Source organism: Lissotriton vulgaris, chromosome 8 (assembly GCF_964263255.1).
Source record: "Lissotriton vulgaris chromosome 8, aLisVul1.2, whole genome shotgun sequence".
Taxonomy (NCBI): domain Eukaryota; kingdom Metazoa; phylum Chordata; class Amphibia; order Caudata; family Salamandridae; genus Lissotriton; species Lissotriton vulgaris.
This window is the reverse complement of record NC_141696.1, coordinates 814,943,147-814,967,558: the sequence shown is the minus strand read 5'-3', so window position 1 is coordinate 814,967,558 and position 24,412 is coordinate 814,943,147. Positions and strand designations below refer to the sequence as shown.

At 42.5% G+C, this 24,412-nt stretch overlaps 1 protein-coding gene across 1 annotated transcript in view; it reads left to right on the top strand.

Moving 5' to 3' along the window:
• Positions 1 to 53: 53 nt before the first annotated feature.
• SLC9D1 (solute carrier family 9 member D1) overlaps positions 54 to 24,412 on the top strand; it is a 498,092-nt gene continuing 473,733 nt past the window's right edge. Inside the window, exon 1 of the mRNA XM_086934696.1 lies at positions 54 to 321. The gene's annotated coding sequence lies outside the window, so the exon portion shown is untranslated. The remainder of the gene's footprint in view (positions 322 to 24,412) is intronic.

Genomic DNA, 24,412 nt, shown 5'->3' with positions numbered 1-24,412 from the left:
AATGAGACGTTATCAAGGTGGTCGCTATGTTACCTGTAGGGCAGCTCATCGGTATGCGTCCCGCCCATTCCTATGACAGGAGTTGAAATGTGGCACCAACTTGTGAAAGGGCTTTGAAGAACAGTTTGGGAACTACAAACCCCCGAAATGCTGCGCGGGCTTGAATGGGAAACGAAAGCGGAAGCGTTTCCGTTTATGACAGATACACAATAGTGCTGGCACATCCATACAACTGATGGAAGGTATCCTAGTCCGCACGGGGAAGAGGGTGACGGCGAACCGGGCAGCAGCTACAAGCAACCAAGCTCCAGACCAGTCCAGGTGAAAGATGTGTGAGGTTGTGAGCGTGAGCACCCATGGGGACCTCGAAAACATTTCTGAGTAAAGGGGTACGGCCAAGATAACCCCCCCCCCCTCATATGCCTTTCTCCCCGCCTCACAATTCTTACGAGTGATGAGGTTCATGCAGTTCCAGTACTAAGAAGGTGGTGTGAGTGCAACTCTAAACTGTTCTATCAATTTTAAGGCTGTTTCGGACTGTCTATTTTGGAAATGATTGGGATACATTGTGTTGATCCTAATTAATATTTCACGAAGCCCGTATACGAAAAACTAAAAGTGGAAATCAAGCTAACACACCCCGCTGATACCATGTAAATATCACAGGTCAGCTGTATCGTCCCAAACAAATTGTACATTTTTTTGCAACAATTTTCTAAGAGGTTGTACAATCATAGCATAATCTTGTATGAATTTGGAATAGTATTCCCACATTCCTAGAAAAGATTTGAAGGTATCCTTATCCTTGGGAGGAGTAACATGTTTTAAGGCTTGTACAAAGAAAAACGTCCGGTGTATACGAGTGTCAGATATATGATGACCTAAATAATCTAACTCAGTCTTGAGAAAGTTATATTTCTCAGGCAATGCCTACATCTCTGAAAATCTCCCAACATTTTTGTAAAATGTTATGTTCATCTACTGTTTTTGAAAATATCAAAACTTCTGAAACACGCTCGCTGCAGATGCAAGACCAAATTGCAACCTTAGGAATTTGTAGGCTCTGATTCAGCGGGCCTAAAGGAATTCTGTCTCCTAAACACAACCCTACACCATGATACTCACCATTAATCATAAACTCTTCACAAGGCCCATAAATGACTGAGACTGGGACCGGGCCCAGGGCCACAACCCCTGCCCGACCGACGCCAGATACCGACAGGACGTACACAAGCCATGACTTATTGGCACTTCAGCCAGCGCCCAACACTCGCTGTACAAAAATAGAACCTTCAGAATTACATAGCCAGTCTGCTACCTACTGCCCCCATTGTAACTACACAATACCTTTACGATTACCTGCCGTAAATACTATATCTGCAAGGAATGGAAAAATAGCTGTCATAACAATTGCCCTTATCAATGCGCGCTCACTCGTTAAGCATAGCCATTACTGGAATGGGGTAACCCAATAAGGTTCAAGGACCTGGGTGAAACGTTATATAGAAAAACAATGGTCCCAAACAAATAATTTCTTTCAAAGAACAAAATCTGTACTGAGTAAATTGTTTAAATGAGCTTCTTCAATCAATAACGCTCTATTGAATCAATCAATTTTAGCAAAAGAACGATTTTCAACACATTAATTTTTGTCGATAAAACCTGACACAAACCAAAGTATTATTCGAAACAGTTCGGAGTTTAATGTTTCACTCCATTAAAACTCAATAATTGAATATATACACATTTTTCATTTATATACAATTCGGACTAACGGTAAAAAGAAGAGCAGTCAGCTTCTAAAAGAAGTGCAGAAAAAAGGGAAAAGAAATAGTGATTGTGATAAGAAGGGCGCAAGCCTCAAAAGAAAATTGGTGACAAGTGAAATAGAAATTCGGATTTAATTTATGCTGTACTCAGAATCCAGCTAGTTATTTTCTGAATAGGCCACAGATAGTTGTTATTATCTCCACTCATTTATACAGTCACAAGTGACATGTATAATGGTTTCCAGCGTGGTCCTATTTGTATAGCTTAAAGAAAGGCGTCGACGTTTCGACCCGTCTTTTGGTGCGTGGGCAAGTTGGAGCCTCGACCTGCGGGTCTTCCTCAGGACGGATGTTGCACATGCGTTTTTACCGTAGACTTCACACAACAGTATCCTAAGTTAAAATTCATAAAAAGATTGGTGGTCAGGATTTTTGGTAGTGTATATGGATTTTAACTTTCCATAGCGGATATGTTTCTTACCCAATGATTATTTATGGGCTGCCTCCATCATCCTATTTCGAATATGGACGAAAGATGTAATTCGATCGTAGAGACCCACCTGTAATTAATAAGGCATGGGTGGTCTATTACTAAATGTTGCATGTGAATCAACTTATGGTAACATATTTACCTAGTTTATCTAATGCTGCCTAACGTAAAACTAGGAGTGCTTACCCTGAACTGGGTGGTACGGCGTCTGTGTTGGTTGTCCAGACCTTGATATTTAAAATTCAAGCAGAACGTCCCTGGACACTGCATAGGAGACAGCAAAATAAGGGGTGTATTGAATTTCTAAATTCCCCACTGCAACAACCGTGTGGACACTATACGTCAGTGAATTAGTGCATACCTTCCGTGTCAGGCGTTGTGCATATCAAGTGTCAGCCAGTTGGAATTTTGCAATTGTTCCGAAACAGTTCCTGATTGAATAAGTTACCAGGCGCTGAAAAAGATCATACGCAGTAGTTCAGTATAGTGAAAGGGACGTTTAAATCGTGTGCTATAAGGGATAGCGAGTCGTAAAATAAGCCTACCTCTCTGACTCGCGTCTGTTGCCGCAGAAAATGCCGAACTGCCGTGTCAAGTTCAGGCGCGACGTGATGGCGTCACACACACGTGTTGTTTTGAAGCCTTTCAATGGAAAGGGACAAAAGACTGCCCAAAGGTGATATTCAGTCCTACATGGATGATTAAATTAATTTAACAGATTCATGTGGAGTAAACGGTCAGCCATTATTCAAGATAGACACTTGTTTGTTGATTTCTTCATACTCATTGAGTCCCCGCTTGATTGTGTCGAAGAAATGTATAAAACGACACTCCCGAATACTTAGAATTTGGCTGAAGTCTCCCCCCCTAGGGTTCGGAGACACCTTTTCTAGGATACACCAGGTCAAGCTATCTGGGGCATGGTCAAATCTCATAAAGTGTTCAACTAACGGTGCTCCTTGGGTTTTGCATTTTATCCGGCTGATGTGTTGTAATATCCGACATTTGGCTTTTTGGATCGTTTGCCCGATATATACAAAACCACATGGGCACGTGATGGCATAAATAACGCCAGAGGAGTTGCAGTTGCTATGATCCCGCATCACATGTGTGTGGTTGTTATATTTGAACTCTTTGATTTCTTGAGTAAGCGGACATACCTTGCAGTTACCGCATTTTACGTGTCCTCTTATTGGTGGAATTCCCCACAGTACTGTTTGGCTAGGTTGACTTGCTGTAGGGAGGAGAGCCCTTACCACATAGTCCCTTATATTTTTAGCCTTTTTAAAGGCATGCAGGGGCGGGGGAGCATTCCCTATTTCATCTGCAATCATGTGCCAGTGCTGGTTTATTATCTTTTTAATTTTGTTGCTCTTGGTTGAGTACGTGGTTACGCAAACCAGTTTTTCATCAGTGGCCTTTTTCTTTGATGTACCTAAAAGGTGCTCTCTGTGATTATGCCACGCTCGTTTTCGTGCCTGCTTCAGGAGCCTAATGGGATACCCTCTGTCATGGAGTCTTTCTAGCAGGCATGAAGATTCATTGAAAAAATCTTCTTTCTTTGAACAATTCCTCCGCAACCTCAGGAATTGACCAAATGGAAGGTTATCTCTGAGGTTGCGGGGGTGGTGGCTCGTATAGCGGAGTAGGGTGTTTCTCTCACTGCTTTTTCGATAAAGACCAGTGTATAGTATTCCTGATTCAGCATTGATCGTTATGTCCAAAAAACTTATTTTCTGTTTATCGAATTCTACAGTGAATTTTATGTCATCAGATACTGTGTTCAACCACTGGTGGAAAGAAGTTAATTGCTCTGAGGTGCCATTCCAGATAATCAAGACGTCGTCTATATATCGACGCCATAACCCTATGTGATGGTAATATGGGTTATTTACATTGAGTATATGTCTATGTTCGAAGGCATCCATGAAAATTATTGCTAGATTGGGGGCAAAACTAGCCCCCATCGCTACTCCCTTCGTCTGGACATAAAATTTCCCCAGAAACGAAAAATAGTTCTTTGTCATGGCCAAAGTAAGAAGTTCTATAATGAACTCCGTTGGTACGAAAGTGGGTGCAGGACGTGAGTTAAGCACTGTTTCAATTACAGTCAGAGCTAGATCTTGCGGAATGTTTGTATATAATGATTGGATGTCCATTGTGGCCAGCAGATTTTCATTGGGATCATGGGCACGGCCATCCAATAATTGTATTGTTTGTAGTGTGTCCTTTAAGTATGTCGCAGTATTTTCAGCCAAAGGTTTTAAAAAGGTGTCGATATATTTACACAGGGGCTCGAGCAGAGAACCACAACCAGAAATTATTGGTCTGCCCGGCGGGTTCTGCATTCTTTTATGGACTTTTGGGAGGGTATATATGGTAGGCATTCTGGGGTTGCGATTATTCAAATATTCAAATTCATGTTTGTTTAGAAAACCTAGCTCTAGCCCTCTTGTTGTTATTGAGGTGATTTTCTTAGAGAGTTCTTTAGTTGGATCACTCCTCAATTTTTCATAGTTACCCTCCACATTCAATTGGTCCAATATCTCTTTTGTGTAGTCATCATAGTTCTGGACTACGATCGCCCCACCCTTGTCTGCGGGCTTTATAACAATTTTTGTATTTTCTTTTAGAGTAGTAAGGGCCTGTCGTTCTGCCTTTGTGACATTATATTTCACATAATGTCGTTCAGATAATGTTTAAAGTCCATAAAAGAATGCAGAACCCGCCGGGCAGACCAATAATTTCTGGTTGTGGTTCTCTGCTCGAGCCCCTGTGTAAATATATCGACACCTTTTTAAAACCTTTGGCTGAAAATACTGCGACATACTTAAAGGACACACTACAAACAATACAATTATTGGATGGCCGTGCCCATGATCCCAATGAAAATCTGCTGGCCACAATGGACATCCAATCATTATATACAAACATTCCGCAAGATCTAGCTCTGACTGTAATTGAAACAGTGCTTAACTCACGTCCTGCACCCACTTTCGTACCAACGGAGTTCATTATAGAACTTCTTACTTTGGCCATGACAAAGAACTATTTTTCGTTTCTGGGGAAATTTTATGTCCAGACGAAGGGAGTAGCGATGGGGGCTAGTTTTGCCCCCAATCTAGCAATAATTTTCATGGATGCCTTCGAACATAGACATATACTCAATGTAAATAACCCATATTACCATCACATAGGGTTATGGCGTCGATATATAGACGACGTCTTGATTATCTGGAATGGCACCTCAGAGCAATTAACTTCTTTCCACCAGTGGTTGAACACAGTATCTGATGACATAAAATTCACTGTAGAATTCGATAAACAGAAAATAAGTTTTTTGGACATAACGATCAATGCTGAATCAGGAATACTATACACTGGTCTTTATCGAAAAAGCAGTGAGAGAAACACCCTACTCCGCTATACGAGCCACCACCCCCGCAACCTCAGAGATAACCTTCCATTTGGTCAATTCCTGAGGTTGCGGAGGAATTGTTCAAAGAAAGAAGATTTTTTCAATGAATCTTCATGCCTGCTAGAAAGACTCCATGACAGAGGGTATCCCATTAGGCTCCTGAAGCAGGCACGAAAACGAGCGTGGCATAATCACAGAGAGCACCTTTTAGGTACATCAAAGAAAAAGGCCACTGATGAAAAACTGGTTTGCGTAACCACGTACTCAACCAAGAGCAACAAAATTAAAAAGATAATAAACCAGCACTGGCACATGATTGCAGATGAAATAGGGAATGCTCCCCCGCCCCTGCATGCCTTTAAAAAGGCTAAAAATATAAGGGACTATGTGGTAAGGGCTCTCCTCCCTACAGCAAGTCAACCTAGCCAAACAGTACTGTGGGGAATTCCACCAATAAGAGGACACGTAAAATGCGGTAACTGCAAGGTATGTCCGCTTACTCAAGAAATCAAAGAGTTCAAATATAACAACCACACACATGTGATGCGGGATCATAGCAACTGCAACTCCTCTGGCGTTATTTATGCCATCACGTGCCCATGTGGTTTTGTATATATCGGGCAAACGATCCAAAAAGCCAAATGTCGGATATTATAACACATCAGCCGGATAAAATGCAAAACCCAAGGAGCACCGTTAGTTGAACACTTTATGAGATTTGACCATGCCCCAGATAGCTTGACCTGGTGTATCCTAGAAAAGGTGTCTCCGAACCCTAGGGGGGGAGACTTCAGCCAAATTCTAAGTATTCGGGAGTGTCGTTTTATACATTTCTTCGACACAATCAAGCGGGGACTCAATGAGTATGAAGAAATCAACAAACAAGTGTCTATCTTGAATAATGGCTGACCGTTTACTCCACATGAATCTGTTAAATTAATTTAATTAATTTAATCATCCATGTAGGACTGAATATCACCTTTGGGCAGTCTTTTGTCCCTTTCCATTGAAAGGCTTCAAAACAACACGTGTGTGTGACGCCATCACGTCGCGCCTGAACTTGACACGGCAGTTCGGCATTTTCTGCGGCAACAGACGCGAGTCAGAGAGGTAGGCTTATTTTACGACTCGCTATCCCTTATAGCACACGATTTAAACGTCCCTTTCACTATACTGAACTACTGCGTATGATCTTTTTCAGCGCCTGGTAACTTATTCAATCAGGAACTGTTTCGGAACAATTGCAAAATTCCAACTGGCTGACACTTGATATGCACAACGCCTGACACGGAAGGTATGCACTAATTCACTGACGTATAGTGTCCACACGGTTGTTGCAGTGGGGAATTTAGAAATTCAATACACCCCTTATTTTGCTGTCTCCTATGCAGTGTCCAGGGACGTTCTGCTTGAATTTTAAATATCAAGGTCTGGACAACCAACACAGACGCCGTACCACCCAGTTCAGGGTAAGCACTCCTAGTTTTACGTTAGGCAGCATTAGATAAACTAGGTAAATATGTTACCATAAGTTGATTCACATGCAACATTTAGTAATAGACCACCCATGCCTTATTAATTACAGGTGGGTCTCTACGATCGAATTACATCTTTCGTCCATATTCGAAATAGGATGATGGAGGCAGCCCATAAATAATCATTGGGTAAGAAACATATCCGCTATGGAAAGTTAAAATCCATATACACTACCAAAAATCCTGACCACCAATCTTTTTATGAATTTTAACTTAGGATACTGTTGTGTGAAGTCTACGGTAAAAACGCATGTGCAACATCCGTCCTGAGGAAGACCCGCAGGTCGAGGCTCCAACTTGCCCACGCACCAAAAGACGGGTCGAAACGTCGACGCCTTTCTTTAAGCTATACAAATAGGACCACGCTGGAAACCATTATACATGTCACTTGTGACTGTATAAATGAGTGGAGATAATAACAACTATCTGTGGCCTATTCGGAAAATAACTAGCTGGATTCTGAGTACAGCATAAATTAAATCCGAATTTCTATTTCACTTGTCACCAATTTTCTTTTGAGGCTTGCGCCCTTCTTATCACAATCACTATTTCTTTTCCCTTTTTTCTGCACTTCTTTTAGAAGCTGACTGCTCTTCTTTTTACCGTTAGTCCGAATTGTATATAAATGAAAAATGTGTATATATTCAATTATTGAGTTTTAATGGAGTGAAACATTAAACTCCGAACTGTTTCGAATAATACTTTGGTTTGTGTCAGGTTTTTCGACAAAAATTAATGTGTTGAAAATCGTTCTTTTGCTAAAATTGATTGATTCAATAGAGCGTTATTGATTGAAGAAGCTCATTTAAACAATTTACTCAGTACAGATTTTATTCACTCGTTAAGCATAGGCAAGAGATCTCAGACCTCATTACTGACTTTAAATTGGATGTTCTGTTTGTCACTGAGACATGGACCGATGAATCATCAGAGCCAGACTTAGCTATAGCAGTACTGGATGGATACAAAGCATACCGCCAGGACAGATTTAGACAACAAGGGGGTGGGCTGGCCATAATAGCCAGAGACTCATATCCTGTCAGAACGATTCCTATCCCATCCACATCCTGTGAAGCCATGCAGTTTGCCATCAAGTTATCACCTTTGTTTAACTTCAAAGGAATATTGATATATCGTCCCCCTGGAACAAAAACAGCCTTTCTTAACAGCATTAACACAATGATGGAATCAGTTGCCACTGAAAGTGCATTTACGGTCCTAGGTGACCTGAATTTTCACTTGGACCAACCCCATCTAACTGACACGGTCACCCTAACTTCCGACCTGGAAATACTAGGGTTAAAACAACGGGTCACTTCCCCCACTCACTTAGCCGGCCACATTTTGGATCCCATATTCTCCAATTTAGAAGGCCTACAAATAACTAATATATTACCCCTGCCATGGACTGACCATCATGCTATTTTTGCTACTATCACCATTAATACTCCTTGCGATAACAAACCCACTCCCATCCCTCAAAAGCCTTTTAAAGATTGGAAAAACATCAATCTGGACGACCTAAGGTCAAAACTGGATCATACTTGCCCAGTACTGTCTGCTGACCCCAATTCAGCATTACTTCAATTTCACTCCTGGCTGGGTTTGGCCACGAATCAATCAGCCCCGACCAAAGAATTATCTAAAAATAGATCTAAACCCACTGCCCCCTGGTATAACGAAGAACTAAGGGCACAAAAGCAAATCAACCGGAATAAGGAGAGACAATGGAGGAAAACCTACGATATAGCAAGCAAAGCAACCTATAAGGAATCTCTGGCACTCTACAAAGCCATGATCACAAAGGCGAAAAAAGACTACTACACTGACCAAATCCAAAAATTCCAGTAGACGATTGTATCAAATCACAAAATCACTGTCAGGCAAGTCCCCGGATCTCAATCCCCCCGTCACAATCTTTATGTGACTCCTTAGCCTCTTTTTTCTTTACCAAAGTTGACGATATCTATCAGGCATTCTCGGCAAAATCACTCCCTAGGACAGTTAATTCCTTCACTCTACCTCCAGCCAACACGTTCCCCAGCTTTCAACCAGTCACAATGGACCAAATCAAAATCATTGTGTCCACTATTAAATCAGGATCGGCCCTGGACCCTTGTCCACTCTCAGTGCTTCTGCCGGTAATGGACCCCATCATCCCATTACTCACCCAAGTCTGCAACTCCACTCTACTTGCAGGCACTTATCCAGACCCCTTAAAAAACACCCTACTTAAACCCCTGTTAAAAAAACCTTCCCTGGATAAAAATGAGCTAAAAAACTACAGGCCCATTGCGAGTCTCCCGTTTGTGGCTAAGGTGATCGAAAAAGCCATGAACATTCAGATCTCTGAATTCATTGAAAAACACCATCTCCTGGATGACACACAATTTGGATTCCGGAAATACTATCAATCAAAGACAGAGACAGCCTTGATTAAGGCCGCCGATGATATCAGGGTAATCCAGGATCAGGGGGGAACAGCCATCCTGGTAATGTTGGATTTATCAGCGGCCTTCGACACGGTCGACCATACAATCTTGGTCGATCGTGTCGAGGGATTCGGAATCTGCCACTCTGCTAAAGATCTAATTGCCTCCTTCCTAGCCAAAAGAACGCAGGCTGTCATCTTAGGCCCATTTCAATCGGCACAACTTTTATCTCCCTGCGGAGTTCCTCAAGGCTCATCCCTTAGTCCGACACTTTTCAACATTTATGTGTCGGACCTTGCTAAAACCATCAAAGCACACGGGATGAGCCTAACCTCCTATGCCGATGATACCCAGTTGGTACTGGCAATCAAAGGTGACGGAGATCAAGTGGCTGAAAAATTTAAGAAGGGACTTGTCGACATAGGAGAATGGATGGCCACTAATTGCCTCAAATTAAACTCAGATAAAACTGAGGTGGTCATATTTGGACCTCTTCTCCCAGCCTGGCCATCAAGTTGGTGGCCAGATGCCTTGGGTACCCCTCCCACCCCAACCGCCAAAGTTAGGAACCTCGGAATCGTTTTCGATGAAGGTTTACACTTCATGGATCATGCCAATAAAACAGTTCCCACAGCACATCTAAAACTAAAGATGATCAGAAAAATTCGACCTTTTCTCCCGGAGTCTGCCATCAAAACATTGGTCACCTCCCTAGTATTTTCTGCTCTGGATTACTGCAACGGCCTCTTTCTCAATGCTCAATCCAGAGTAATAACCAAACTACAAACTATCCAGAACGCAGCAGCACGCCTGCTTTCAGGCAAAACAAAATATGAATCAATATCAAGAAGCATAAAGGATTACCACTGGCTCACCATTCGAAACAGAATCCATTTCAAGTCCCTTTGTATCGTGTTCAAAGCGCTCAATAACCAAGGACCTCACTTTCTGAAAGAGCAGCTGCAACCGTACAAACCTAGCAGAATGTTACGTTCAGCTACCCTCGGCCAACTGGTCATTCCTCGTACAAAGACGGTATCCTGGGGTGATCGACGCTTCTTGGTGGTAGCCCCGAAGCTCTAGAATACTCTACCCCTAAACATCAGGCAGAGCCCCTCCCTCCTTCACTTCCGTAAGCTCCTAAAAACTTGGCTGTTCGATCAATGATTCCTCCGTCCCCACGTTTCTCACCACAAGTAACTGGTTTTATTAGCGCCAAGACGCCCTAGGGTATATGCTGCGCTTTATAAATATCAAAAATAAATAAATAAATGTGACCTAATTAATCGGATCTATTCACAAAACTATTTACATTTATATACAACTGCAGTTTATCATCTTCATGTTTATAAACAAAAACATTTAATTAAGTCACCTAGGCAATGGATTAACTAATGGTAACTAGACTCTAAATAAACAAGACCAGCTTGTCATTTTAAAATCTATTTTATTAACTTTATTTTCAAATAAAGAGCATTTTTATTAAAGAAATCTTTAATTCAGCATTTAAAAGCAATTCATTTTATTAAGTAAAGGCACATTAGTCTGTCAGTTCAAAACGAATCAGCATGAAAAGTATTTAAGCAGAAAGTATTCTCATTCTCTAAACCCTATTTTCCTGTCTAAACTTATTAGAACCTAAAAGGAAAAACATTAGTTCTGGTTTCTCTTACGTGAGTCAAAAGTCTGTCAGCATCTCACGCCCTTCAGGATTCAGGAACGAGCCAGCAAAGCTCCTCCCAAGGGGCCAAGTTTTATACCTTTTCTCTATCTAAAACTAGCTAAAATAATACTTTTTTTAAAGACATCCAGCGATTTGATTGGCTGACAGCCGTCAGTCCACATGAAGTCATTGCCTCTTCATTCCGAAATCGTGCCTTTCTATAATGTCTTTGTCTATTGTCTAGAAGTGACATTAGCTTCCGAGGTCCTTTGCAACAATTTATTGAATAACAGTTTGTTGCTTCCTCAGCTTGGCTTTTCTGCCGTATCCTGCCCTTGGAAAATTATACAACACAGAGCACATCCTGCACAGTTCCAAATGTTTTGTTTACTGATGATTATGAACGTGACAAACTCTTTTTTTCATTCTTTCGCTGTGCTCGGTTCATCATGACAGGATACCAAACACCCATTTTAAAGCTAGGCCTCAAGCCTCTTTACCGAAGAACTAGTATGCAAAGAAACACAAAACATTAATTAATTCGAGTAATGAAAGTCATTCTGTTACCCACCCCCTTTACTAATGTTAACCCATTAGTTTATGTTAACTAGCTTCAAGCACGAATAAGCAGCAAATATAAAGACTTTATTCCCACGAGCCTCAGGATTCTCCACGAGCCTCTGCCACACAAAGACACAACATAGACGAAAGCACATTTAAAAATAAGCACATGCTATTATTTAAACAGCCGCAATTAATATTGACAAAACGAAAAGACAAAGTTAGTTTATTATTTAAACGTACTCACAAATGCAACAAAGAGCACATAATGTTAATTCCCATATGTTCATGTGAAAGCATAATAAACTAGGTTGAATTAATACAAATCATGCCTAAACTCATTAATATTATTAATTCATTATGGAAGTATAACTTAGCGAGTCAAAGCACATTTTATTTCACAAACTCGCTTCATCAGCTCCAAAAGGAGTAACAAAGGTCCTGAGGTCTTGCAAATCTGCAGCGAGGAGAATCTGATGATAAGCGGAGCGAAGATCTAATGAACAGAAAAACTTAGCTCCACTGATATTGGAGAGTAAATCATTAATTTCGGGCAAAGGTTGGCAGTCAATCACCAGGTTTTTATTGAGTGTGCGTAAGTCTGCACTCATTTTCATGTCCCTGTTCTCACAAACTACAACAATGGGGTGACCCACTCTGAAGAATGAGTCTGTATAATCACCTGTACTTCAACTAGTTTCTCAAGTAATATCAACATATTTTACTGACAAACGCACAGACCTAACCTTGTGTAAAATGGAAATAGCGTTTAAAAAATCTTTATCTTATGTTTAAAGTTGTGAATCATGCCGAATTTATTGGCGAAAGCTACTGGAAAAGTGCACATCATTTATGATAACATGCTACATTCAGAGATTTCTGTTGAAGCTATTTGCATACCGTACTCCCTTACTGGATTGCATAAACCAAACACATGCATCAACCTCAACTTTGCATAATCTTGCCAACCTAGAATAAGTGTACCTCTTTTAGCAATATATATTTTAGTGTAAGTTTCTCTACCTACGCACCTCACATTTTCCACAAAAAAACAACCACCTCGATATCCTGCTCACCATAAGCGTTAGAAAACGCATCAGGTTTGTGTAATGGTTTACGTTTAGCCAAGTGTTGAGCATATAATATATCTGAAATAATTGTGATTGGTGCCCCTGAATCTGCCATCCTGTCAAGCCAGGGCTTGAAACATCAACAAGCATTTGCAATGCAATAGGTCTCGCATTTGCAAGAGTTTGAGCTATTGGCATTGAAGCAGAGACTCTAATGACAAAGTAGGTGTTTACGCACTGCTTGCAGGTTTTCAAAACACATAAATAAAAAGCATTGTCATTTACAATGCCAATAGCTCAAACTCTTGCAAATGCGAGACCTATTGCATTGTAAATGCTTGTTATTTATGTGTTTTCCTTCCCAACCCTAACAACAATGCCAATAGTCCAGTAATAGGCAATTCAGTTGTTATGTGAACCCCTCTGGATGGCCTGAATTGTTAATATACATAAACAACATTATAGCTTATGTAATCAAACTGTTAAGGTTTTATACATTGAACATTCTGCACTCAAGTATTTCAATGTGCTCTTATATGTCATAATGAAGAAAACAGAGACAAAGTGAGATCAATCAATTGTCTTGGATCACAGAATTTGTTTGAGAGAAGCTGGGATTGATTCCAGGTTTTCAGGTTTTGCATTGTGCAATTGTATTTTGTTCTAGTTGATTAATCAAGTTACTATCTTTGTACACTTGACTCGGCCAGGGTACTGATAGCAAGCAGAGAAGGCTTACCCCTAGGTGAGGTAAAGTGATAGTGACTCAGATGCAGGTTAACACAGTACTGCTAAATGTATGATTCTTATGGTGGAATGAAACCCTTAAAATACCTCCATGGCTCACTGCCCACATACAATACATACTTCACTTCTTCTACACCCACTTTACACCTCCATGCCCTACCCTATCAATGTGGCCCTCGAACACACCATAAACCATACTTTTTGGCCCCCTGGTGAAACGTTTGCAAGTACCTATGCTCTAGGTGCCGACTTTACCGTGGGGAACCAGGTTGTAGTCTTGGCGTGGACTGCTTTAAAAACAACATGTGAATGTTAAAAAATAAATGTAAACTTACTCACGGGGCACTCCCAGACGGCATAGGGCAGCAGGCGGAGGGTGGGCCAGAGGGGAGAAGGCAGTGTGAGCACATGAAATGAGAACAAGCTCTTGGCATTGCTGTGGGGAGGAGAAATGCGAGATACGGCCTGGCGACCGGGAAGTGTGAAGCAGTGGGCAGGGGGAGAAGAAATGGGAGACACGGCCTGGCGGCCGTGAAGTGTGAAGCAGTGGGCGGGGGAGCCCTTTGAAGTGAAACTCTCCGAGGGAAAAGCGCGTGCTTGTGTTCATGTGAACTGTCGGAAATCCTCCCGATGGTTTGAGAACTTATTTTGCACACTAAAATTCGATCCTATCCATTCCTTGCAGAATGGGATAGGCTCGACCTAAAAAACAGGTCAGACAAAAATAGGAGGAAGAAAGGGAAATTATGAGGCTAACCCTGCAGAAAAGGCCAGGTCCAGCATATATGATAAAAGTGTAATAAACAAAATTAATGTAATAATATCTCTCCTATGAAGTAAATAAACTGCGACATTCAGCCAGGCATTGAGAATAGAATTCCATTGACACATTTGGTTCATTGAGTGCCACATGTCGGAACACTTCACGTGTGCATCCAGATGTTAATTTAGAAGTAATTAATATAATAATTGGAAAAAATATAAAAATCATAATGAAGAGAGAGTGCTACCAGTGAATGTAGTCTTTTGAAGAAGCGAGTAGACCATGTGTTAGATAGATATGAGAGATTGCTGTTGGCTCATCATTGTGAATTGTTAATAACATGGGCTTGAAGATAAAGGATTAATTTAAGAAAAAAACGAAGAAAAGGCTCAAATGAAATCAGAAGATTTCATGAAAAATTATTTACTTTTATGTGCCTTGTTAAAAAACATAGTAAATGTGATCTGTTTTGAATTTGAACATGGCTTTGTGATGGATTTTAGCATGTTATTTACATGCACCTTTTATTCCTTTTTGAACATGTTTTTAATATGTATTGGTCTTTCTTGTCAGATTCTTCAGGTGCAATTGTTCAGTAAAAACAAATCTTTGTTTGGACTTCTATATTGGTAGGTGACTTGATTTGTTAGTCAGTGTGCTTCTAATCTGCTATCTTATTTGTGTTTGCATCTGTATCGTTTAGTGGGTTAAACCTTCATTGGATGAACTCGCTATTCCAGGGTGCAGGTGTGAGAAAGCTTGTCCATGATCAATTTTCTATCCATTTTAACTACTTTGTGTTAATATGAAACAGAACTGTAATGTTAGCTGTTTTATTAATCCCATGATATTTGTCAGCTTGACCAGTGTTTTTCGCTTTATCACAACACATTTTCTCTGTATTTTTGTAAACTAAAGATGCACATTATTTTACTTCTGTGTAGAAGTAACCAACACCATGGACTTTACCTGTGAATAGCCTAATACTTCTCTTTGCATCTAATTGTTTGATTTTTGAAGTTTCCGGTGCCTTCCTTATTTTTGGAGTGTACATGTTAAGTAATGTTGTAACACGAGATTCACCGGTTTCCCGTGCAGCTTGCATGAACATAGGTATTGGGTTTTAAAATAAGTGATTGTTGGCCTATGAATGATGCAGCATTTGTGATAGTGCACCTACTTCGGCTGGAACTGATGCTAGTCACTGCTGTTGGAATTGAGGCACCCGAATTTATTCAAGTTCCTTCCAAAAATAACTTTCCTGATGCTATTTTTCAGTATTTCAAATAGGTTTTTACGTCTAGCTGGAGAAAGCAATGCGAAGCATTACGTCCAGCGATTGTTGTCCGCTTTCGGGAATCTGAGACCGGGGATGTGCACGCGGCGATTTCACTTCGTGGGAGTTCACGCCCAGCCCGGCGCCGTGCACATCTCCTGAGTCAGATTCTCAGCAAGACAGCCTCTAGCCGCTCTCAATCACGCGCACACATAGCCACACTCACGCATGCGCGCACACACACACACACACATACACCCACGCAGGCACAATGCATCAGGACGCACGCACACAAACCCACATATACACATGCACAGCTAACAGACACACAGTCACACATATACATACATACATATACACTTACAGCTATACACGTGCTCACACACACAGCTACACCCCCCCCATACCTCACCGGGCTTTTGTCGCTGCGCATCTCAGCATCATCTGGCACACGCGTGGCTTCTCTGCCAGCACGATGCGGGGCTCTCCCCTTAGTCATGGGAGCCCGCAGTGCTTTCCTATGTTCTTCACAGGAGGGGACCCGGGACTTCAGCTTCCGGACCTGGGAGAGCGGGGGCTGCCCGCGCATGCGGGGCATTTGTAACCGGGGTTCTTCAGAACGAAAGTTAGAAATACTGCGCATGCGCAGGCAGCCCCCGCCCTCCCAGGTCTCCTCACAGCCCGGATACAGAGCTTGTTGCTTTTGCCTTCAGTATGTGAAATTCTTCATTTCGATGTGGACAAAATAAAAGTGGACTCGAGAAAAGGGATTTTTAAAAACGATGCCATTTGCATAATTTGTAAAGCGGTGAGACAACGAGGATGATAAGTCAGTGGTAAGGCTATGGCAATATACTAATGTCGCAAGTTCGGAGACGTATGATTTGCTTTCATAATAACAAACCTCGATTTATTTAGCACTTCCTTTAAATCTTTCCATGTAAGTTAAGATAAGTCGTTAGCAAACACCCTCAAACTCCCAAATGTCCAACATAGTGCCCCAGTAGAGTTAGTGCACTAGCCACCAGTCTGTACATGCACTACCACAAACATTCCGGCCCACAACCTGGCATTTACTTTCTTTTCTGGGGGCACTGCCGGTTCGGAGGCTGATGCATGGGACTTCCTAATTGCAGAAATGAGTCCGACCTTCCAACAGTCCAATTAAAAGCTGGATACAGCCAACAAGGTTCGTATTTTTTTTTTTTAGATATCACATGGGGTGGGGTGTTCTCTTTAGTGGTGCTAGAGTGTTTTTTTCCCATCCATAAATTTGTGCAAACCCAGGAGCACATGACGTCTAGACTGCACCTATTGTTGGAACATTTCTATAGTACAGTCGGATGCTTGGGGTCTTACAAAACAACTGTTCTGCTTCGCCACCCCTTCTTATCAGAAAGTACCTAGTGAAAAGGGGTGACAGCCTGGATGGAGACCCAGGTGGTGTTGGTGTATACAAAGTGGACATGCCAGAGTAGGCCTTCATGCCAGCATGTGGAGGGGGAAGCCTCTAGGACCATTACTTGATTGTTAATGGGAGTCACCAGTTAGGAAGCCAGAGTATTTCGATACTTCAAGTCTTGACGCTCAATCGGACAAAGAGCCATGCCTAGATGTCAATGCTGTTAGACCGTGTTTGGTGGGTCTTGGATGGAATCCTTGGAGGTTAAGAGCTGTGTAGCTACTAAAGAAACTCATTCTCTGCCACTCTTGTGCTCCTTTGCATGTTTGTAACTCTGCCTCTTAAGGTAACCCTCCATTCTCCTGTTAGGTGATTACCTCTATGGCCCTCAATCTATCGCCCCCACTCTATCTATTGCATCACCATAGCATCACTCAGCACCCTCACAGCATCACTCAGGGTCACAGCATCACTCCGGGGCACCACAACATCACTATGCACTACCACAGCATCACTCGTCGCCACCACAGCATCAATCTGTGCAACCATTCAACAAAAACTAGTTCAAATATGTTCTCTCAACGTTTCAAGCTTTATTACAAATGTCACAAAAAAATGTTAATATTTCACTTCTGTTCTTGGATTTTCCTCACAATACAATACAATGAACATAATCTTCACAAAAGTTATTTACAAAAGCTATTGCCATTATAAATTACAATAACTTTTTTAAGTATTCATTATTTAAAAAATAAAAGCCATTTTTATTTGTATATCAATACATCTAAGTCACGTAAATACAACACATATTGCATTACAAACGCTATAGGTGTCACATTTGCAAAAGTTAAAACTATTGGCATTGTAAATGAAAAAGCTATTAATTTCGCAATTTTCAAAACCAACACATAAATAAAAATGCTGTCATTTACAATACCAATAGCTCAAACTTTCCTAATGCGAGACCTATTGCATTGCAAATGCTTGTTTCAACAGTGTCTTGTACTAGATTTGCAGTTTTCTGGGGCAGCAAATAGACTCCCAAATATCACTCTTTTCTTGACATCTGTGAACACTCCAAGTAACTGTCTTCTCTATTTTCTGGTCACCTCACCAGCATATGGAAAGATCTTTCATGCCTTATTACATACAAATAAAGTTATATTAGGTCACACTAACTGCTGACTCCAGCTCTTCAGCATTCTCATGTGGCATATGCCTGCAGCCTTCTGAGATTATTCATAGGTCTATACTTATTCGGTTAATCATCAAAACCATAACTAGCTCTGAACGGTTTATGGTTTCTTGTCATTATTGCCGCACCTTACCATTAATACATTTCTGGGATGCCTGCTATTACACACATGTAATTATGACCCTCCCTACCTGCCTACAAAGGTTCTTGTTGTTTTTTTAGTTATGGCCTAGAAATCAGGGCAAGAACAGCCTAAGGAGCAGACAAACATGACTTAAATTCTCAAAAGATTGTGGAATGGTCAGATATACGAAAAAACGGTGATTGCCATCCATAAAAGACACAAGGTATACACATGCTCTGAAAGCAAGTGAATGTTAATCTTTACAAAATGGACACACACTGCAATTAGCAAGCCAAATTAGTATTTGGCCATAGAAAAACACCCCAAGCCCAACAAAGATGAAAAAGCACTCCTTAGGTGCAGCAAAGCATAACATCTATTAATGCAAAAATAGGCTTACTGACTAGAAGATTTGACCAATTTAGGAATAGTTTGAATAAAGAGGCAGCTTGAGTCGATGTGTCAGAGAGACACATTTTGGACAAAAAAGACAAACTAGCTACACATGCAGCAAGATTTCAGACACTGCAAAACATATGACCCTTCTCTGCAATAAATAAGAATCGCTACAGGCCCGATGGAATGCTTTCTAGAATCTACTATTGCTTCAGCGTTTGGTAAAGATTGCTTTCATCACTCTTTGTGGTGTAACAGGCAAACGAGGATTGGCACAAAAACCACCCAAAGTCCCAGCTGCATCCTATAATTGTCCTACTCCTGAATTTCAAGGTAGAGACTCGGCACTCAAAATGGCCAGAGAAAAGCAGACACTAATACAGCAGGCAGATCATACAGCACTGTATTCGAACTTGAAGACGGCTGTACAAAAAGCATGCCATGAATTTGCAACAGTTAAAAAAAAAAAAGACTACAAATGGACATCCATTATGCTATGCAGTACCGGACATGGCTGAGGTTGAAGTGGCAGGGTAAGCAATATTTCTTCACAAACCTTCAAAAACCTGCTGAATTTGTCAATAAGCTTAAATCGAAACTGATAGCTGGAACTTCTCCTGGGTCTTTGTCATGCCCTAATAGAACCATACTGTCTTTGCTAGATGATTAGATAGGTATCCTATACATCTAATATGGCTCCCTTCTTTCTTTCTTCCTTATTCAATGAAACTCAAGCACAGAGTCAAGTATTGGGGGTGTGGCGAGATGGTGCTCCAGTGAATATGTTACAGATGGCTTCCACATTGATAGTTTATAGTTTATCATACTTGCATCTGGTAGTGATCTACTGGTGAACCCAAGGGTTAACTACCAATTATGTTATTCAGTATGTTATTGTTAAGTTGGGTTCTGGGGGGAGGGATTGATGTATCCTGGTTTGATAGGGGATACATGTGGGATGGGCTTAGAGAAGGGGTTGACACTATATTTTGCAGTTGTCTAAAAATGTTTACAGGACGGTGTTTATAAGAGTGACACAGAGATGCACAATTACAGATACAAAGACATGGATTTGCACACAGATAAAATAAATGATCATCATTGCTGTCACATGGAAGATAAGAGGATTAAATAATCATTGCAAAGTGAGGCAAGTTCTGGTTTTGCTTCAGGAGATCCACCTCACCAGATGAGCTGAACATCAGTTAGCAAATAAATAGGCGATGAGTCGCTGGCTTGCCTCGTACTCCTTATATTCCAAAGGGGCCACAATATTGATCAAAATAGGAGTATGATTCTTATTGATTGAGGTGATAGCTGACCCTGAGAGATGCTACTTGATAGTACAGGGGAAGTTGCAGGACAGAGCTCCTACACTAGTTTACATGTATGTGTCAATGTGGACTCGCCCATCTTTCTAAAAGCCCTTTCAGCTAGGCTGATAATCTCAGTGAGCGGCCTAAAAGCGATTTTAACCTCACACTGATTTGTGGGTCCATTGCTCACTGCCATTGGAACCAATCTGCACCTCACTGAATCAAGGCTAAACTGGTCTTGGGTTGCTTGCGTCCCTGTTGAGAAAGGACCTGGCTTGGCAATTTGGTCTGGGCTGTTCCTATTGGGGCAAGATAAATACTGATTTGCATATTGACAGGTCTAATCTGAGGTGGTATGGTGGGCAAAAGAAAGATAGGTTGGAATGCTACCCCGTAAGATTGCCAGTGCTTAGACTTGTTGGAAGCATCATACCATCACCTTTTGTATAATTGATGTAACTGGCTGTTAAGACATTACAAGACTGGCTCACACACCCTCGAATCAGACAAACCTCTGGATTGTTTAATTTCAAGAAGACCGTGATGTTTCCTGAGGCATAACCATAGCGGATGCTTAAAGAAAAAATACTTGCAGCTAACAAGGCGTTTTTCAGATCAATGCTGCACCGGGTATTGTGTTATGGGAAGCCTTTAAGGCATATATTAGAGGTATTTTCATAACAAAGCATACAGGAATACTCAAGTTATTTAGGCGTACCCTCTCTAAGCTTGAAATAGCGCTTAAGTAACAGGAGGCACTGCAGTTTGCAAGGGCTTATGCTAATGTGCAAGCAAAGAGAATTAAACTAAAATGCTAGTATACAGAAGCAGCAGGCAGAGAGAGCAATTATTTTGGGAAATATGGTGCGGCTCAGGGGGGCGCTAGGTGGCGCCAAACCAAGATGGCCGCACAGCAGTGAGGCTCTCGCCAGATCGAGCCTTTGAACTATCCATTTGACCATCCTTCCTGGGTGTAACTAAACGGACACCACTCCAGTAAATCCGCGACACTCCACGGATCACAGCGGTGCTGAACTTGCCAAAATCGCCCAGCTGTAGGTGGAGATATCCGCCAACCTTCCTTGGAGCGGGCGGAGGCGCTGGTCCGTGACCTGTCACTTTGCGGAGCCAGACGGCTGGGAAACACCGAGGCTTTGCGGCCTCATCGGAGCTGTGTGCCACTTATCAACAGAAGCCTCCGTCATCGCCGATCTACCTGTGCCTGGAATCTGCAGAGTGAGAACATTAAGGAGTTAGAGGTGAGCCCGGCTTAAAGGAGGAGGGAATATAAAGAGCGCGAACTACTGGTCCGCGGGAGGGGACTGCCGGCGGGCTCATCGGACCCTGCAGCCGCGACACATAACGATCGGCGCTTCACTGCATGCATAATACGCTGCTGGGGCACTACCTGCGTTTCCCGGGACACAGAGATCGCCAAGCGCTGGACAACACTCTGCACAGAAGCGGCTGACGGTCGAGCCCGCTTGCTCGCCGTCGGCGGCCTCCCTGCGGCCTACTACCTGCCGGAAATAACCTGCGGCCGGTCCAGTGGCTTGGAGGCCTAGAACCATTACTTACGGAGCCAACAACACAGTAAGTGCCGGAGCGTTCAGCGGCGCTGGCTCTGCACCGCCGCGGCCGGCGACAGAGCCCGCCTGTTCTCCTCACCGCCTACCAACGACTGCCTGTGAGCTGGCGCCGCTCTGGCTCGCTGGCATCACCGGTCCCTGAGCAACCTGGCCGAGGGACACGGATCGCGGCTCACGGCGGACCTGCCTGCGTTGTGGAATGCCCGCTTAGCACTACGTGAAGACCCTTCCTCCCCCCAACCTCAGGCCCTGGCGCGCCTCCTCCTCAAAAGGACAATCAAAGCTCTGGCGTTGCACTAGCGGAGAGCGGATCCCGGAGATCTATACAGACCTACACAGGAGCCAGTCCAACTCGCATGTGAACTTGTAGGAGAGACATGCCAGTTTCATTCTAAAATATACCGGTGGTTCGGGCAGGCTGCAGAATAACACCCCCCCCCTCTCCGGCGTGGACTCCTACCGGTTGTGACACTGCTTCCCCGTGCGCTCACTTACCGGGGTCTGGAACGGATAGGACATCACCGCGCCTGGCCGTGAGTTCATAGTGGACAGGGGTGCCGTTCTGTCCCGCAGCCATTTCCTGCCCAGACTGAGGCCAATTGGTATGAACAATTAGACCCTCTGTCCCCCACCTGTGTATCGGGGGCGAGGATATAAAGTGCACCGGAGAGGACACTTCAGACCTTCGCTGCGCCCCTGGCGCCATTCACAGACGAAACCTTCGCCTCATCTCGCGGGGAGAGCACTGCCAGTAGCCCCACTCTGCCCATCTACTCCCAAGCAGCTGGACAAGACACCATCGCATTGCGCCCTGGCTACTGCTGCTACATCGGCCTCGCGAACGCCAAGACGCGACATGGGCCGGAATGATGCCAAACAATCTAAAATACCGTTTGAAACCAAGAAAAACCCCAGGGGGGCACAGGAACCGGAGGGCAGCCCCTCCGCCCAAGGACCCCCGGACGAGGACTGGAAAGCCTTGCTGAAAAACATGCAACAGAGCTTAACAAGCATAGATTCCAAGATTGACACGATAAATACCCGCATGGACAGTGTGGTCACGAAGTTGGAACAACACGACACCAGAATCAAGGACGCGGAGGTTAGGATCTCTGACTTGGAAGATTGCGCCACCTCTAACAGCAGACAAGTGACCCAAATGGACAAGCTCCTAAAAATAATTGCAGAAAAGAATGAAGATTTAGAAGCAAGGTCCCGGCGCAACAACATTCGCATTTTGGGCCTTGCGGAGTCCAGCAACACGGGGAAAATGGAGGTATTCATCGAAAATTTGGTCATCGAACTCTTTGGCAAAGAATCGTTTTCCTCGCACCTGATAGTGGAGCGCGCCCACAGATCCTTAGCCGCGCGCCCACCACCTGGCGCCCACCCGCGCCCCATCCTCGCGAGATTCCTGAACTACAGGGACCGAGACGCGGTGCTAAGACGAGCAAGAGAGATCGGTACTGTGGGATACTGCAATGCTACGCTCTCCTTCTTCCCTGACTTCACTCCGGCGGTCCAGGAAGCCAGGAGGAAATTCTCTGGGGTGAAAAAGAAGCTTCAAGATCTAGAGATGACGTACGCCATGCTATACCCGGCGAAATTAAAGATTTCCTACCAAGGCAAGCAATACTTCTTCCAAAATCCGCAACAGGTGGAGGATTTTCTCAAACAACGCAACAAGGACAGGACTAGTGACAGTGCTGGAAGACGTCGCTCCAGGTCCCCCTCGCCCATGAACCAGCAAGAATAAACTGCGGTCACAACGTCCGCTACACCTGAGATGAGTATAGATGAGCAAGACTGTGTATATTTAACAAGGACCCCCTGAGGGTGTGAATCATATGATTCCTAGGTCAGGGAAAATAATGTATATGTGAAGTAACAACCTAGGCAATCAACAGTTTTAAGTATCTTATTGATAAAGGATAATAAACAAATAACTACAACTGGCTAAAAGACATCATATTTTATTCATTAATTAAAACAGAGAACATTTCATTCATATGACACAAAATAAAAAATCACGCAGTATTGTATTACAGGTGACAACAGTATAAAAATCGTAAACAATGGACAATAAATTCTTAGTCTAGAGATGATGAGTGGCGAATTTATATGACTCTACGCGCGTTTCGGCGGCCAGCGCCTTCTTCCTGGAGTAGCCACGTAATATCTACAAATATAAAAACGTATATCAAACTCACATATTTATATCAAAAACAAATACAACCTGACATCTGACAGTTTGTCTTTTAGCAGTCGTTTTTAAGAAAATATAACATTAAACATACATGATTTTATTAAGCATTCAAATTTACATTTTCCTCTAACATTGTCATTTCCTTGTTCTTGTTCTGAACAGTACAGAGAGTGAATGATTCAAGATGTGATAGATGGGGAAGTTAGCATAGGTATCTATCACTACAATTGGGACCAATGAGAATTTTTTGGGTTCATGCGTTCGATTTAAATATTTGGTGTAGTGATTATACAAAAGGAATTCAGTATTGGTTAAAAAAGCGAAAAATCTATATATTTCAATTCATATGTAATAGAGATTAGCACTACTCTTTTTGATTTCCTAAAGATTAATACATCTTGGAGTATAATATTAATTATCTCGTTGACAAGTACTTACTCCTAAAGATACTTCCCCTTTA